The sequence below is a fragment of the Lissotriton helveticus genome, chromosome 2_1 (genome assembly GCF_964261635.1).
Source record: "Lissotriton helveticus chromosome 2_1, aLisHel1.1, whole genome shotgun sequence".
NCBI lineage: Eukaryota > Metazoa > Chordata > Amphibia > Caudata > Salamandridae > Lissotriton > Lissotriton helveticus.
The window spans coordinates 1,166,056,854-1,166,071,509 of record NC_136059.1 but is presented as its reverse complement, the minus strand read 5'-3'; positions in this window follow the sequence as shown (position 1 = coordinate 1,166,071,509).

The window sequence follows — 14,656 nt, the reverse complement described above, 5'->3', positions numbered from 1 at the left end:
CCTTCTGTCCTGGTTGGAACTCTACCAGCACAGCCTTTTGGTCATGCCAAGCTTTCTGCAATTCTTGGCTGGCCTCCAGGTTTTTGGATGCTCTTTCCATGTACTCAGCCATCCTGGAGCGGAGACCAAGTACATAGTCCACTATGTCTAGTTTGGGCTTTTTGAGAGGTAACTCCCATCCTTCCTTCACCAAACACAATGGACCTCTCACAGGGTGGCCAAACAAAAGTTCAAAAGGGCTGTAGCCAACCCCCTTCTGTGGGACCTCTCTGTAAGCAAAGAGCAGGCAGGGTAAAAGAATGTCCCATTTCCGCCTGAGCTTCTCTGGTAATCCTTTTATCATGCCTTTAAGGGTCTTGTTAAATCTCTCCACAAGCCCATTGCATTGTGGATGATATGGGGTGGTAAACTTATAGTTTACTCCACATTCCTTCCACATTGCTTTTAGATAGCTGGACATAAAATTTGTCCCTCTATCTGATAGTACCTCCTTAGGAAAGCCCACTCTTGAGAAAACTGCAATGAGGGCTTTTGCCACCACAGGTGCTGTGGTGGTCCTTAGGGGAATAGCCTCTGGGTACCTGGTGGCATGATCCACTACCACCAGTATGAATCTGTTCCCAGATGCTGTTTGGGGGTCCATTGGACCCACAATATCAATTCCAACTCTCTCAAAGGGGACCCCCACCACAGGTAGTGGTATTAGGGGGGCCTTTGTTGTGCCACCTGACTTACCACTGGCTTGGCAAGTGACACAGGAGCGACAAAACTCCTTGACATCCTCTGACATGTGAGGCCAGTGAAAGTGTGGAACAAGCCTGTCCCACGTCTTGTTCTGGCCTAAGTGTCCTGCAAGGGGAATATCATGGGCCAAGGTAAGGAGGAATCCCCTAAACTGCAGAGGTATCACCAACCTCCTGGTCATGCCAGGCTTGGGGGCTCTAGCCTCTGAGTAAAGGAGTCCCTCATCCCAATATACAGTATGGGTACCTTGGGCATCCCCAGCAGCCTCAGCAGCAGCCTGCTGTCTGAGGGGTTCAAGGGAAGGGCAATCTAATTGAGCCTGCCTCAGGTCTGCCCTTGAGGGTCCCCCTGTCCCCAGAAACTCAACCTGGTCAGGTTCAAGCTCCTCAGAGACAGTCTCCTCTTGGACTGCAGAATCAGTTTCCTCTGAAACCTGATCCTCAACCTGGGGCAAGGTGGAAGGCGAGGCCTTTCCTCTCTTGCTCCTTCTCTTGGGTTGTGGCTGGTCTATTGTCTCAAGATCCACCACTGGTTCAGGAAGGCACTTCTTAGCCTGAGCCCTTGTCATGGCAAGGACATGCTCTGAAATCCCTAGCATTTCTGCATGAGTCCTGTACTCCACTTCTGACCATGCTGAGCTTTCAAGGTCATTGCCTAACAGACAGTCTACTGGTAGGTCTGCACTCACCACAACTTTCTTTAGGCCATCAACCCCTCCCCAGGAGAAGTTCACAACTGCCACACTATGGGAGGTAGTGGAGTTGCTTGCATTGGTTACTAGGTAGCTCTCTCCTAGTACAATCTGTCCAGGGTCCACAAAGCCAGGGGTCACCATGGTGACACTAGCACATGTGTCCCTGTAAGCTTGAGCCAGTTTCTCATTTATTAAGGGAGTCTGCCTGTATTTGCCCAGGTTAGTGGGGCTTACTGCAGTGGGCAACTCAATGTCCACATCATACAGGAGAACTGCCTGTGTAGGGACTCTGACTAGGCCAGATCCTACTTCAATACCCAGGGTCAACCCAGCTACACCCTTGGACTGTGTTCCACCACTGCTTACTGTACTTGGGGTTGCAGTTGCTTTAGGAGCTGTAGTGGTGGGAACTGGATTTGCCTTGGTGCACTCACTGCCCCAGTGTGAAACTGATTTGCAGGTATTACACCAAGGTGTCTTTGGACCTTTGTTCTTCTTCTTCTTGTTACCATTTTGGGAACCACCCTCCTTACTATTAGTTTGGGGGCCTGAAGACTTCTGGTCTTTTTCTTTATCTTTCTGATTCTGATTACCACCCTTCTGGTCTGTTTTCTTCTGGTCACCACCTTGGTTCTGGGGTTTCTGCTTAATCCTTGTTCTGACCCATTTGTCTGCCTTCTTTCCCAATTCTTGGGGAGAGGTCAGATCAGAGTCAATAAGGTATTGATGCAACAGCTGGTTTGTACAGTTATTAAGGATCTGTTCTCTCATCATAAGATTGTACAATCCTGTATAGTCTGAAACTTTACTTCCCTGTAACCAACCCTCCAAAGCCTTAGTGGCACACTCCACAAAATCAGTCCAGTCTTGAGTCTGTGCTTTCTGGGTGTCTCTGAACAACAACCTGTATTGCTCAGTGGTTAGGCCATACCCTTCAATGAGAGCACTCTTCAAAACAGAGTAGTTTTTGGCATCCTCAGGTCTAACTGTGAGGAGCCTGTCTCTCCCTTTCTCAGAAAAGGAGTACCACAAAATTGCAGCCCACTGGTTCTCAGGAACCTGCTGTACCATGCAGGCTCTCTCAAGAGCAGTCATCCATTTGTGGATGTCATCCCCTTCTTTAAAGGGGGGCACAATCTTGGTCAGGTTTCTATTGTCATAGGCCCTGTCTTTTTCTCTTGGAAAATTGCTGCCACCAGTGACATCTAAGCCACTTAATTTCTGCTCTCTTGCCAAGGCAAGTCTAGCTTGAGCCAAGGCTACCTCCTCCCTCTCTATCTGGAGTTTGACAGCCCTCATTCTGGCCCTATGCTCTAACTTTTGAGAAGCATTCATGCCTCTCTGTGATTCCCTGGAGGCACTAGAAAGATGAGAGTCTCCTGAGGGAGATCTCACTCTTCTGTTGCCTGGGAGAATCATTTGTTGGGATCTGGGGAGGTGCTGGCCCTCTCCATTTCCCAGTAGGTCCAAGTTGGCCTGGCTAAGCCTACCAACTGGAACCTGGCTACCCTGATCCTGTACTTCTAAGTCCTCAACTTCTGAGTCCTCATCCAAGTCATCATCATCCTCCTCTTCAGGGGGATCAACTGCAGGGGGGTTCCCTCCAGTTCCTGTATCTAGGGAAGCTGCTTTTGCCCTCTCTAAGTCATCCTGTTCTAGGAGTCCTATCAGGATTAGGCAGGTGGGGCTTCTGCCCCTTTTTAACCCTCTTGCTTTGCACAAGACAATCAAGTCTCTGCGGGTTAGTTTGTCATATCCAGAAGTTGCCTGGGTAGGGTCAACTGTCACAGGACTAGACCCTGAGGCCTTTCCTGTGTCGGACATGGTTACTAGTGAGGTGTAAGTGGTGCACTTACCTACACTAAGTGTTTTCCTACTGGACCTTGCTAGTGAGTTGTAGTCAGGGGTGTGCTACTCCCTTCAACCTACAACTACTAAGTTCAGTAGAACTTAATATGCTAAGCTTTTGATTTTATATGTACCTAGAGGTACTTGATGTGATCTTTCAATTTGATATAAAGATTGCAATGGTAAAACAACAGCAAGCTCAAATCCGCACCGCTGCTCACCAATGTGAGAAGTTGGCCTGGTAGGGGATGTTTCCAATTCTGGAACCACCTACTACCTGACCAAACAATCCCCTTATGGTGTCTGGTTGTAAGTCAACCTTATTAGACAAGCTATCCTAGTGGTAGCATGGACTAAGCAGCCTAAAGGCTTAACTTAAGAGGTCGTGTTAAGCGAGCTGTTTTACCACATACAATCCTGTAATACCAAATGAAAGGACACCACACAAGTATATATTATAAAAATATATGTGTTTATTACTAAAAACAATCCCCAGTATTCTTTATGAATAAAGGGGCACAAGCGTTAAATCAAAAGCACTGTTTAAACATACGAAGTTGCACAATTATGGATGAGGGCAGGGGGCCACTCAAACCATATACTAAACAAGTGGTATAAGAGCGGCCACTCGAACAGTGGTTAGGCCTAAGGCCTAGGGAATCGCTGGGAGCAGTCAGGACAAGCAATGCTGAAGTCGGGAATGGCCCTCGGGATTCGGGAGATGTGCGGAAAGCGCACGCATGCACCAAGGTTAACCAATGGTGCGTAAAAGTCAAATAGTTAAAGTTTAAGGACACTTCCGCTGAACCTAGAGGAACAAAACTTAACACACAGACCCTAGAGGTGTGCACCAGTGTGGGAACACCGGCGGAGCAAAGTTACCTCACCCACAGGAAGTGGGTGCACAGGGTCGAAGTGGCGTCGGGTTTTGACACGCAGGCTCTTGGTGCTTGAAGCTGAAAGGGCTGCAGGCAGGGTGAAGACGAAGTGTCCGGTGGAGTCCAAGGGTGGACTCAAGTTGTAGAGTACCTGAAAGCAGAGGGGACAGAGTCTGGGTCACTCAGCAGTGACCAGGGTGGAACCAGGACGGAACCAGGCAATGTCGGGCGCAATCAGGTGGTCGTCGAGGCGCTTCTCTTCGCTGTCACGTGGGCTCTGGGGCATCTGCGACGTCCAGGAGCAGGTCACGATCTGTCCCACGCAGGCTCTCACCGTCGGTGCAGTCGGCTTCCGGTTTGGAGCAAACAAGCCTTGGTAAGAGCAATCCACGCGGGATTGGAAGATGGCGTCTCACTCGGACCAGGAAGGTCAGAGTCGGGGCTCCCTTTCAGGGGAGCTGGTGTGGATCTGGAGCAACCAGAATCACGAGTCTTCTTTTGTAGTTCGTCGGCACAGGGACCACAAGCCAGCTGGCAAGTGACCGGGCCAACGCGTTGAGCCAAATCGTGCCAAAGGGCCCCACGCAGCACTCGTCGAGTGTGGAGGGCTGAACTTCGGCTCAGGAGTAGCTCAGGGTGGGGGCTTCTCAAACCCCGGTGTACAGCTTCGAGGGTCACTCGTGGGCTGCACGGTCAGCGTCTCGTGGTCACTTCAAGATGGCGTGCCCCACGCTTCCGGTCGCCTCCACGGGTCTCAGCTTTGCAGGGACGGTGGATCGGGCTGTTAGAAGCTGGGCAGGCTTGATCTCGTCGATCTCAGTCGCTCGAGTTCCGGCGGGAACTGCAACTAAGTAGACGTCGAGGGCTGGATGGTGCCTGCTGCTGCAGGGTGGTCACTCCTTGACCACAAGGGAGATTCTTCGGGCTTCCACGTTGAGATGGAGGGCGAAGGGTCCAGAATATCGTTTCAAATGTTTCTTCCAGGAAATCTGATGTGCATTGGCACTGCTCCCACTCTTATTCGAATCTGGTGGGCGTGATTACCTGCTAGGTCCCCTCCTATGGGTGGGACCCAGGAAGTGGGTGGATACACCCCCTTCCTTTGATCCAGGCCGCCCTGGCACGAGGGCTGGAGTGCCCCAGAACCGGTTTGGCCGGATTATGCAAGGGGCAGCCTTGTGCGCCCCAGGCAGTGTCTGGTTTCTTTCAAACCTCCCTGCTACAATACACTATCTCCTGTCTGGAGGGCGGTGACACCCTCCTGTGACAGGAAACCCTTTGTCCAGGACCCCCTTGACTGGGTTTCGGTCAGCTCCAGGGGTCCAGACATTTGTCTGTGGCAGAGGCATCCATTTTGGGGATCTTAAGGTCTTTGGAGAAATCAACCGCATTAAAGTAAAGTAACATGTCTTACCCCTCTAGAGGGGTGGAATGCCATCCCCGTCGCCAGAACTGGCGAGGGGATGGTATTCCAAAGCGTATGACACCTTACACGACATGTTTTGATAAAGCCAAACCAGAGTTGCTAAATAACCGCGAGGATTATAAGGCACTTAATAGTATATGGTATGGCATTATCCTGAAACAGCTTAGGGATTTGTTCCCGACGGCTGCAGACAGGCTCAGCTCATGCTAGAGCTCCATCTCACATAAAAACCAAGCACCCAGCCTCCAGGATTGGTGAGGCCTGTCTATAGGAGTGGCTCACAGGTTTACATGTGTCCAGATATAGGTTTAGACATAGGTATACTATATCTAAGCAAGGGGTGTGTACACCACCTTACCCCAGCTGAGTGATCAGCCAGTTGTGTCAACTTAAGAACCAGCCAGGGGTGGCAAAAGATATGCTGCAGCCCCTGGTAGGCCTTAGTGGCTCCTGTGCCCTGTGCACCTATAGTGCATTCTACAGGGGCTGACAAGGAGTCCATTTCCAATTGGTATGTGCCTATAGCACATGTGTCATTAATTTAGTGAGAGAACAGCAGGCTGGGGGTCTGATCAGCAGGCCCACAGCCTCAGTAGTCGAAAACCAGTGAAGCAAAAAGCAAAAATTTGGGGTGACCATAGGATAGCAGACCCTACTCTCCTACAGACATTATAGTTAGGAAATACAATTAATACAACAATACAAATAGTTATACTTATCTCAAGAATCTATAACCAATGTCAACAGGGATGTCACTGACCATGTCATGATTGGTGTAATATGTGAGGTCATAAGCAGTGCATTGCAGGGGCGCGAGTTATAGTTAGCTCAGCTAAATATAACTGCTGAATTTCTCTGGTTTTGCATGAGTGAAATGTTAGCTTAACTATAAGGTCCCTGTAATCTTTGTTTTTTTCAGTGAATTTCTAAGGTCTTTTTAAACTATTTCCTAACTATAACGTCCCTATAACCTTTGTTTTTTTTCAGTGAATTTGTAAGTTTTTTAAATTCTATTTGCTAACTATAAGAGGCAAATTCTGGAACAGTGCCTCAGCCGCTGCTTCTTTGTCATGTAGTGTGTCATTGGTTGACATAATGGAAATAGTAAGGTTATTTGCGCACTGCAAAATCCTTAAATCTATGGAGACTGATCCCACACCTGTACCAAACGTATATTGGCAGCATAGCAATGATTCCTCTTACCGGCGCTGAACATGCAGTTCCACGAATCCTCCGACCACACAGTCCCCGCTGCTCCTCGCCGCTAAATGAGCAAACCAGTACTTGTGTGCTGATACATGAACGGGGGGCTCAGCCAGTGCTTACTCCTTCCGAGTGAGATCCAATACACTGCAAGGTAGATGACTGACTTCACAGCTGTGCCTCTTCACAAGTGGGAGGGTCCGTGAATCCGGAGTTAGCCTGCCCCGGATACCATAATTAACTCACTTCCAATGCTGACCTATCAATCACTCGACAGGACCACCAGGCATGGACCTCTTAGATACCTCCAGAAAAAGTTCAAACAACTCCAATGTTGTACATTTGCAGTGCCATATTTTATTGTGAAAAAAGAATCCATTGCTATTCAGGCATTGTGCCAGCCATTACGCGTTTCGCTCGTCAATGCGAGCGTGATCAAATGATGCGCCACATGACAGGGAACAAAATAAATACGAAGTGCGCAGTAATGGCTTTAGAAAACTCTATGCAAGGTTGGTGAAACTCGAAGGCAGACTATAAGTCACTTGCATATAGATTCCTATATCACAAATAAACATCAAAGGTTCAAAATTTAAACCCAATGTAGAAATCAAAAATGAAAATGCTATATAACAAGTTCCAAAGCTCCAAGGTTCCCACCTGTTGGAGACGCACTCTGACATCCACTGCAGCAACCTTCAAGAGGTAAAAGCCGGATACAGTTCACAGCATGCCTGTTGATTCACGCCGGACGCGTTTCGTGCTCATTGCACTCTTCAGGGGCCCGACAGTCCTTTTGGCATAGAGGCCACACCTCCCACTTAAAAATATGAGGCCTCCAATGGGCAACTCAAATGAAACTGCGTTGGTTTGTGGGTCTTATAGTGTGTGCTTCAGTTATGTGCCGCTGTCTGAGATGTTTCAAGCCCACCAATGGGCCTCCACTCACACATCCGGCTTGTCAATCCTCCATCTATGCCTCCACATTGAGACTCCGTGATTCGGAGCTCCGTGGCCATGAATTTCCGGGTGGTGCATCTCCCACAGCTGGGAGGCCGCATATAAATCAAAGCTCCAAGGTTCCGACTTGTTGGAGACACACTCTGACATCCACTGCAGAAGCCTTCAAGAGGTAAAAGCTGGATCGGCGGGCGGATCAAGTTAACAGCATGCCTGTAGATTCATGCCGGACGCATTTTGTGCTCATTGCACTCTTCAGCAGCGGGACAGTCATTTTGGCATAGAGGCCACACCTCTCACTTAAAAATATGAGCCCTCCAATGGGCAACTCAAATGAGTTCGTGTTGGTTTGTGGGTCTTATAGTGTGAGCTTCAGTTATGTGCCGCTGTCTGAGATGTTTCAAGCCCACCAATGGGCTTCCACTCGCACATCCGGCTTGTCAATCCTCCATGGATGCCTCCACATTGAGACTCCGTGATTCGGAGCTCCGTGGCCCCAAATTTACGGGTGGCGCATCTCCCGCAGCTGGGAGGTCGCGTATAAATCAAAGCTCCAAGGTTCCCACCTGTTGGAGACACACTCTGACATCCACTGCAGCAACCTTCAAGAGGTAAAAGCCGGATCGGCGGGCGGATCCAGTTCACAGCATGCCTGTCGATTCACGCTGGATGCGTTTCGTGCTCATTGCACTCTTCAGCGGCGCGACTGTCATTTTGGCATAGAGGCACACCTCCCACTTAAAAATATGAGCCCTCCAATGGGCAACTCAAATGAGTCCGCGTTGGTTTGTGAGTCTTATAGTGTGTTCTTCAGTTATGTGCCGCTGTCTGAGATGTTTCAAGCCCACCAATGGGCTTCCACTCGCACATCCGGCTTGTCAATCCTCCATGGATGCCTCCACATTGAGACTCAGTGATTCAGAGCTCCGTGGCACCAAATTTCTGGGTGGTGCATTTCCAGCGGCTGGGAGGCCGCGTATAAATCAAAGCTCCAAGGTTCCCACCTGTTGGAGACGCACTCTGACATCCACTGCAGCAACATTCAAGAGTTAAAAGCCGGATCGGCGGGCGGATCCAGTTCACAGCATGCCTGTCAATTCACGCTGGATGCATTTTGTGCTCATTGCACTCTTCAGTGGCCTGACAGTCATCTTGGCATAGAGGCCCCACCTCCCACTTAAAAATATGAGCCCTCCAATGGGCAACTGAAATGAGTCCGCGTTGGTTTGTGGGTCTTATAGTGTGTGCTTCAGTTATGTGCCGCTGTCTGAGATGTTTCAAGCCCACCAATGGGCCTCCACTCGCACATCCGGGTTGTCAATCCTCCATGGATATATATATATATATATATATATGTAAATCACGGTTTTGCCAACTTCAACTTCCAGGCAGGCGATGAAGGAAAGGCACAAACTCCTCTTTCAGGTTTGTCAAGATTTGAATGCTCACATTTGAATAGCTATAATATATATATATATATATATATATATATATATATATATATATATATATATATATATCAGCTCAACAGTCCCTCCCCGTCAATTCCGGGAATCAGGTAGCAGCACTCAGGGGTAAATACACAGTTAGGTTTTTATTCGTTCACAACGCGCTTTCGGCACTCGGCCTTCGTCAGTGTTCAAAACAACTAAGCGCCGCGCAGTCTCAATGCTTTTAAAATCATCACGGGGTAATTTTACATGACATAAAGATAGGTCCATCGGGGGAAAACACGGTCGCCATCTTTGAATGGGTAAAGTATATTCAATGTTGCTCTCTGTTCTATGAATCGAGCAGTCTACAACTATGCATACATAGATAAATCAGTAGCAATGCACACCACGAGTCAAAATGCAATCACTCAATAATGGCCATTGACATGATGCCCGCAAATGGGCTATGTACATTTGATGCTCATTGCTCTCCCCACTCTCATACCATGAAATCACGCCCTGAATGGGCCAAGGTAAGTTCTAATGCAAATTAGATAACGTGATGATAAACATTTACAAAAGGCAATACATTGTTAACAAAGAAAAGCGAATTGAAGCTGTTACAGATGAAGTAAGCAATATTTACAAATATACAATCGAGCCCTATTTGAAATACATTAGATCAAATGGACTGCCAAGTCCTCATGTACATTCAATCCTGCTGGCATCTTGCTTTGTAGGTCAATTATATAACGCGACTCCAGTCGCCTAAGTTTGTGTAACCTATCCCCTCCTCTTATATATATCAGACCCTCCAGGATATCGTGATTTCGTGATTTCCCCCAAAATTGCGAAATTTGCATCTTTGTACAAATCCCGTGATTTTTGGCAAACCGGCCGCGAAATCCGCCGTTTTCGATTGGACGACACACGGGAGCCAATACGTCCTCGTCTTCTCTCTCCTTATTGCCTGCTGCCCTCCTCCACCCCTCCTCACTTCCGATCACCCTTCCATCTTCCAGGATTTCGCGTCGCGGAGCCGACCACAGAGACAGAGGCACAGGCACAAGGCAGCAAGAGCAGGGACGAAGACGAGACCCGAACCCGATCAGCAGGAGGCAGGAGGGAGCAACCAACGACCCGACCGGACGACGAGACCCGAACCCGATCAGCCAGGCCAGGTACCTTCATTCATGCTGCTACTGTGCTGTGGGGGCTCGCCGCACACGGGGCACGCGGCGGGCCCCCGGGGGCCATAATTCCTTTTGTTGCCTTTCCTGTGGGGGCCCGCCGCACACGGGGCACGCAGCGGACCCCGGGCGGCCAAAATTCTTTTTTTTTACTTTGTTGTGGGGGCCTGCCGCACACGAGGCACGCGGCGGGCCCCTGGCGGCAAAAATTCTTTTTTTTTACGTTGTTGTGGGGGCCAGTCGCACACAGGGCACGCGGCGGGCCCCCGGGGGCCATAATTCCTTTTGTTGCCTTTCCTGTGGGGGCCCGCCGAACACGGGGCATGCGGCGGGCCCCGGGGACCCAAAATTCAATTTTTTTTGTTTGTGTAGGGGCCCGCCGCACACGGGGCGCGCGGCGGGCCCCGGGGGGCCATATTTCCTTTTGTTGCCTTTCCTGTGGGGACCTGCCGCACACGGGGCACGCTGCGGGCCCCGGGGGGGCCGAAATTCAATTTTTTTTGTTTGCTGTGGGGGCCCGCCGCACACAGGGCACGCGGCGGGCCCCGGGGGGCCATAATTCCTTTTGTTGCCTTTCCTGTGGGGGCCCGCCGCACACGGGGCACGTGGCGGGCCCCGGGGGCCAAATTGCAGTTGTTGTTCTTTCTGGCGGGTCCCAGGGGGGGCAAAGTCAGTTTGTTTTTCTTTCTGGTGGGGCCCGCCGCACACGGGGCACGCGGCGGGACCAGGGGGCCCACATTGCATTCCTTGGGGCTCAAAGTCCATTTTTCTTTCTTTCCGGTGCTTTTTGTCACAGGGTTGCCCACAGATTAATTCATATTTTAGCTGTGCAGGTTTTATCAGCATTATTTCTCCACCACTTTCAACTGTAGATGTTAGGTGGATTGATTTTGAAGCACTGGACTTGTATTTACCACATCTTGAAATGTGCTGCATGATCTTGGTATGTTTTCTCTAATTTGTGCAGGTTTTGCAATGTACTCTTGGTGTGCATTCGTTTCTACTGACTACAAATTTAAATTGATTTGATATATATTTCAATTGCTGTTCAAAATATCTGGGGCATGCAGTGAAAGGCATGGGAGGCTATCTATAGAAATTGGTGAAAATCTGGAAGTAGCTGTGACTTGATATTCTAGGTCCTGCATAAGAAATTGTATTGTAAACTGATGGGCAAGCTGAGCCAAAATTATTGTTCTGAATTTGGACCTTATGTACAGAATCTTGACCCTTTGTCATGAATTTTTACTTTCACTGTACTGAGAATTTTTATCCAGAATCTTGACCTTTTGTCATGAATTTTTACTTGCACTGTACTGAATTTTTGTCCTGAATCTTGACCCTTTGTCATGAATTTTTACTTTCACTGTACTGAAAATTTTTATCCTGAATCTTGACCCTTTGTCATGAATTTTTACTTGCACTGTACTGAATTTTTGTCCTGAATCTTGACCCATTGGCATGAATTTTTACTTGCACTGTACTGAATTTCTGTCCTGAATCATGACCCTTTGTCATGAATTTTTACTTTCACTGTACTGAGAATTTTTATCCTGAATCTTGACCCTTTGTCATGAATTTTTACTTGCACTGTACTGAATTTTTGTCCTGAATCTTGACCCTTTGGCATGAATTTTTACTTGCACTGTACTGAATTTTTGTCCTGAATCTTGACCCTTTGGCATGAATTTTTACTTGCCATTGGGCCAGCTGCCGCAGCGCACTGGTAAGTTTGGGGTTCTGGGCACCTGGTGAGTTGCCTAACTCTTTATTTTGGTTCTTTTGCAGAGCATCACAGGGAAGAATCTGCTGTTGCAAGAGCCAATTGGGCCAGCTGCCGCAGCGCACTGGTAAGTTTGGGGTTGTGGGCACCTGTGGGGAATTTCATAATTGTTTGTTTTGGTTTGGGGCAATTGTTGTGTTCTCTGTGGGGAAAGGAACTGCAGTTTCAAGAGCCATTGGGCCAGCTGCCGCAGAGCACTGGTACGTTTGGGGTTTTGGGCACCTGGTGAGTTTCCTAATTCTTTATTTTGGTTCTTTTGCAGAGCATCACAGGGAAGAATCTTCTGTTGCAAGAGCCAATTGGGCCAGCTGCCGCAGCGCACTGGTAAGTTTGGGGTTGTGGGCACCTGTGGGGAATTTCATAATTGTTTGTTTTGGTTTGGGGCAATTGTTGTGTTCTCTGTGGGGAAAGGAACTGCAGTTTCAAGAGCCATTGGGCCAGATGCCGCAGCACAGTGGTTAGTTTGGGGTTCTGGGCACCTGGTGAGTTTCCTAACTCTTTATTTTGGTTCTTTCGCAGAGCATCACAGGGAAGAATCTGCTGTTGTAAGAGCCAATTGGGCCAGCTGCCGCAGCGCACTGGTAAGTTTGGGGTTCTGAGCACCTGTGGGGAATTTCATAATTGTTTGTTTTGGTTTGGGGCAATTGTTGTGTTCTCTGTGGGGAAAGGAACTGCAGTTTCAAGAGCCATTGGGCCAGCTGCCGCAGCACACTGGTAATTTTGGGGTTCTGGGCACCTAGTGAGTTTCCTAACTCTTTATTTTGGTTCTTTTGCAGAGCATCACAGGGAAGAATCTGCTGTTGCAAGAGCCAATTGGGCCAGCTGCCGCAGCGCACTGGTAAGTTTGGGGTTGTGGGCACCTGTGGGGAATTTCATAATTGTTTGTTTTGGTTTGGGGCAATTGTTGTGTTCTCTGTGGGGAAAGGAACTGCAGTTTCAAGAGCCATTGGGCCAGCTGCCGCAGCGCACTGGTAAGTTTGGGGTTCTGGGCACCTGGTGTGTTTCCTAACTCTTTATTTTGGTTCTTTTGCAGAGCATCACAGGGAAGAATCTGCTGTTGCAAGAGCCAATTGGGCCAGCTGCCGCAGCGCACTGGTAAGTTTGGGGTTCTGAGCACCTGTGGGGAATTTCATAATTGTTTGTTTTGGTTTGGGGCAATTGTTGTGTTCTCTGTGGGGAAAGGAACTGCAGTTTCAAGAGCCATTGGGCCAGCTGCCGCAGCGCACTGGTAAGTTTGCGGTTCTGGGCACCTGGTGAGTTTCCTAACTCTTTATTTTGGTTCTTTTGCAGAGGATCACAGGGAAGAATCTGCTGTTGCAAGAGCCAATTGGGCCAGCTGCCGCAGTGCACTGGTAAGTTTGGGGTTGTGGGCACCTGTGGGGAATTTTATAATTGTTTGTTTTGTTTTTGGGCAATTCTTTCACTTTCTTTGCACGTGGCTGACCAGGCACGTTTTGGTCCAATTTGTCTGTCTGTTTGCTCAACGCCGTTCAGGGACTGGCATTTACCATTGCAGTTATGGCCCAACAAGTTTGTCACTTTACTTGTGCTTCAGGGTTGCATGCATTTCTTATCATTGAGCACCGGCGCTTTCTGAACTTCCCATTCAACAATTGCCTTTCCCCCCTTTGAGATGCATTTAGTAATACCAACTATCTTTGTAGGTGAGTTAACTGACTGTGCCACAACAGCGAGATCTTCTGTATTCTAAGGGAGCAACAAGCTACCACAAGAAAAGCAGAATGGAGAAGTTTCTGCAGCCTGCAAAGGGTATGAAGCACAGATCACATCTTCCCACCCAGATAACCACAAAGACCAACAGGCCACATGGGTGGCCACGCCCACTACGGGCGGGGGAAGGATATAATGAAGGTGGAGCTGTAAGAACGCCATAAGCATGGAACTGATGGAAGCCCATATCCCAAGAAGAATTGCCTCTCAGGCACGAAACGCTTCGGATGGACTTTCAATTCATTGTGCGGCATGACTCCGCTTTGCCTGTCTTCGCCCATCAATTAAAAGCCTTATGAATATTTTCCTGTCGAGGGCCTCTCACTACAGGCAAACTTTGTTGTTTGATGTGATGGGGCACCGCCTGAGCCGCGAGAGGAGCCCCACTGTGTCTCGGTGCAGTCCTGTCAATGCGTCAATGGGCGTTTTGACATCAGGAGCGGGTAAGAGCTGATGGAAGATGCTAACGGCTTGTGAAGCGATGGACGTGCTCCCACAAACCCACTTGGGCAAGTTACTTTCAGAAAAGTGAAATGCGTGGTGACTCACTGTAGTTCTCACTAACGGCACCACAAAGACCAACAGGCCACGCGGGTGGCCACGCCCACTACGGGCGGGGGAAGGATATAATGAAGGTGGAGCTGTAAGAATGGAACTGATGGAAAGCCCATATCCCAAGAAGAAGTGCCTCTCAGGCACGAAACGCGTCGGATGGACTTTTAATTCATTGTGCGGCATGACGCCGCTTTGCTTGTCTTCGCCCATC